General features: G+C 29.9%; 1 non-coding gene across 1 annotated transcript; it reads right to left on the minus strand.

The window, feature by feature from the left end:
* Positions 1–3,984: 3,984 nt before the first annotated feature.
* Positions 3,985–4,091, minus strand: LOC133787369 (small nucleolar RNA R71). The gene has a single exon (XR_009872395.1). It is a non-coding gene; the product is annotated as a small nucleolar RNA R71 (small nucleolar RNA).
* Positions 4,092–4,351: the final 260 nt, after the last annotated feature.

Below are 4,351 nucleotides of genomic sequence, written 5' to 3' on the forward strand. Positions count from 1 at the left end.
ATAACAAGTCAGATATAATAAAAATATTAGTGCTTATACAGGGGTGGCAATTAAGCCCCGGACAAAAGTCCGTCATACACCGAACATAGGTTCGTCATAAAGTTTTGGCAACCGAGCCTACAGGACATAGTCCATCATACATCATTGGACACCTTAGATCCAGACACACTTACCCCTTTATTGTACCTGAAATGTTAGGTCATACAAATATAAACTATATCATACATTACATAAACTAGATCATAATACTAAACTATCTAATTTTCCTTACCAACGCCGGGATAATTGAGAACAAATGCGGGACTTGGAACACTCCTAAAACAGCAATAAAAATGGTGAGTATTTCTAAAGGAAAGAGATGAAAGGAATAGAACGAAACCACTAAGAGGAAACTTACTGAAAAGACACCTTAAGTTCAAAGAACTTAAAATCCTAACCATAAATCCATAATAAAAGTTAGAACCTGAATGAAAACTAAATAAACCAAGGAATCAAACAGAATTGAACTTAAGAATAAGGGTACCTTAGTTGACCTTATGGATTGGTCTAACTCCAATACCAAATACTCTAATCCTCACTTCCCAAGTGTTTGATACAACTTAAGAATGGCAAAGCTTTTTCCCAACCTAAGTGTTTATCACTCTTATGGTCTCACTAGCACCTTGGAGTCTGATCACAGCTGAAGAGTAAGTGGAAGGGCTAGGTTCTAAGTCCTATTTATAGAATTCTAGGAATAAAAATCTTTTATTTGGCTTTGAATAAAAATAATGAATATAATTGAAAATATTTAATATTCGTCAATCAGAGGCTGAAAACTCGGTCAAAACTATCCAGGGCAGGTCTAAGGAGTCAAAGTTGGTTTTTAAAAATTAAGAACAAAAATAAAATAAAAAATAATTAATATAGGTGATATATCGCCCCTATGTGGTGATATATCGGCTGCCCTCTAGTCCCGAGTCTCCATTCGTACGATCGTGCAACGTCAACATATTTTTCCGTATTCATCGTCAGGCGATATATCGGCTCTAATGCTGCGATATATCGGCATACGTGATTATTTTAAACACGTAATTGAACTTTTTCAGCATAATTAAGGTTGGATAACTACTTTGACTGAGTCAAACTACGACCCTAACAGTTTCTGGTGAAGACTAAGTCTTATATTTCCTTATTTTATTATTAAAATAATAATTCCTTAATAATCATGCTTATGACAAGTGTCATATTCCAATTGGCTCCATCTAAACCTTAGGTTATAATAAAAAATATATTTAGGACCAGTAATATTAATCAAACCTTATGTTATAATTAATATTCTTAAATTATAAGTTAAACTTATAAAATCCATAACTATTGCTAGGAGTTTCCAACTAAGTCCCGGTTTGAACTAAAATCCACGAAATCTAAAATACTACAACTACTACTATCTAGCTAACTAAGTAAAATTTCGGGACGCTACACCCTTGTCCCCTAATGTCCGAAAATGCCACATTTTTACCCAACTTTTCTACACATTTTCACCACAAAATCATCATTACACCCTAGAATTTACCCCTACTTGCCATATTATTATTAATTTGTTTAATCTAATCAATTTAATCAATTTAAATTGATTATTTTAATAATCTCTTTTTGGCTATAAATATGTAATTTCAAGACCATTTTGGGGGTGCTTAATTTTTGGTTACCATCTTCTTTTCTACCATTTTCTCTTCTATTTTGGTGTTTTTTCAAGAGCATTTTCAAGTATGTATTTTATTTATTTTGTAATTTCTATTCTAGTTATGTGCTTCTAATATTTTTCATAAGATTATTAAGATCATGATGAAGCAACTTGTAACAAGATAATATTTATGTTGTATGTTGATTTCCCTTGTAATGCAACAAAGTTTATGAATTTTTCTTCTTCATATATGACTTTCATCTTTAATATCTCATATTTTCGATTGTTACATAATATTGCACTTTGTTCTTCATTTTGCAAAACATAATATTCTTTCTGTAAGATGTGTCATTAAATGGTACACATCCAATGCTTAGAACAAAAATATAATGTTTGGCCTTATAAATAATGTTATCTGATTTGTTGTTGTTTCATTAGGTTGATTCACATTTAATACTTTGAAATTATACTTTTTTGAAAAGTGAAGAAAAATCCTATCTTTTTAGAAATAATTTTTTCTTAAAAGTATAAATATATTTGGAAAATGATAGTTTGACTTATTTTAACTATCACTAAAACTTGGGAATCAATATACTAATAAGTATTATTAAACTTACATTTTGTGGATTCTAGTATCTTAATAATCTTTCCTTTTAACACTTATTTTAAAATCATTATTGATTTATTTTTATTCTCTTAAATATATTTATTTGCAATCTTTTTATGTTCATGACATTAAATCTCATCAATCTTTGGAGCTAGGTTATAATTTATTAATTTTAATTTAAAATAGTTTTCTTTTTTATTTTAGACAACTCCTTGGGTTCGATCTCGTGCTTACACGAACACTATACTTCATATACAATTCGTGCGCTTGCGAGTTATAAATATTTAAAACATACCCATTTTGGGTTCATCAAGTTTTTGGCGCCGTTGTCGGGGAGTTGCAAGAAAAGAAACGAAATTTATCTCAAGGTTAGTGAATTTTTCTACTAGTTATTTTAATTTTTTCACTAAAAAAGAACCATATATACAAATATATATATTTATATAAAACTAAAAAAAAGATAAAAAGAAAATTTGGGACGGTTCTACCACCCATAAAAAAACTTATATATTTATATTTATTGTTTTTTAGTTGGCGGCACTTGTGCCTCCTATCAATCTCTCTTTTTAATTTTTATAGTTGATGACATTTGTGCCTCCTAATTTTGTTGTGATTTTGTTATAGTTTTTATTTATTGTATTTCTTTGTTAGTTGACGGCACTTGTGCCTTCAAACCTTTGTTGTAACTTTCTTTATTTATACTAGTTGATGGAAATTTTGACTCCTAGCTAGTTGATGGCAATTTTGCCTCCTAGTCTTTTCGCTTATGTTTTAGTTAATGGCACTTGTGCCTCCTAATTTTTACCTTATTTTTGTTATGGTTGATGGCATGTTATGCCTCCCTACTCTTGCCTAATTTTTATAGTCTTATTTAATGTTACCTTATTTTTCTGTCTTTTATCATAATAGTGTGTAATTGTGAAAAGAATTCTTGAAAAAAAAAGAAACCTAAATCTTGTCCTTTCACTATAAGCAATTTTTGCGTAAAGTAAATTTGAACAAAATTCTCAATTTGCCTCTACTAATTAACCTTGGGGAGTTGTTAGTAGTGTGCGAGTAAGTGGAATCAAATAGGCCTGGGGACAAGTGAACCATAAAAATTATATTGTTGTGAAATCTCTAAAAAATTCTAAGTATGCTCTGTGGTTGTGGTTTTTACTGATCTTCCATATCAGAAAATTGTTTGTTTGAGATAATCTCTGTTGCTTTGTGTAAATTGTACGCGTCATTGGGAATGTAACTCTAAAAATCGATTAGTAAAAAGACGTTAATCTTTGTTTGAAATTAAAAGTGTTAGTAAAAATTTGAGCATCATGGAACCAATTGCTAATCCTGTTGATGAAAATGTTGTGCCTGAAAAAACTTTGCTTGAATATTTTCCACCTATTTCATCTAATGGTCCTTCATGTATTGTTTTCCCTATAACTTCTATTACTCATTTTGAGCTTAAACCATATATCATTCAATTGTTGCCATCTTTTACAGGTTAGATAGAGAGGATCCTTACATGCATGTCAAAGATTTCTAAGAAATTTGCTCAACATTTAAATTTCAAAATTTTTCTGATGAATCGATCAAACTAAGATTATTCCATTTTTAATTAAAAGACAAATCAAAAGCTTGGTTAAATTTCCTTCCCACAGGGTCTATAACTACATGGGATCAACTTTATAATAAAATCTTGCTTAAATTTTTTCTGATGTCTAAAACTGATGGTCTAAGGAGAGAAATCTCTGAGTTTTTTCAAAAAGATAATGAAGAGTTTTATGAGTGTTGGGAAAGATTTAAAGATTTATCATTAAAATTTCCTCATCATGGTTTTGAAAAATGGAGACTTGTAAATTTTTTTTATAATAGTTTGACTCCCTCTAATCGTCAAATGATTCAATCTATGCAAACATATTTTTTTTTAAATTTCAAGGACAAGAGGCTTGGGATGCCCTTGAAGATTTATCTGTCAATTCACAACAGTAGAATTATTTTGATCCTAGGTCTAGGTCAACTAATTCATCAAAAAGAGGAGGAAGGTATGAAGTAAAAGATGAATTAGACTTAAGAACATCCTTAGACAAATTAGCGAG

This window comes from Humulus lupulus, chromosome 6 (assembly GCF_963169125.1).
Source record: "Humulus lupulus chromosome 6, drHumLupu1.1, whole genome shotgun sequence".
NCBI lineage: Eukaryota > Viridiplantae > Streptophyta > Magnoliopsida > Rosales > Cannabaceae > Humulus > Humulus lupulus.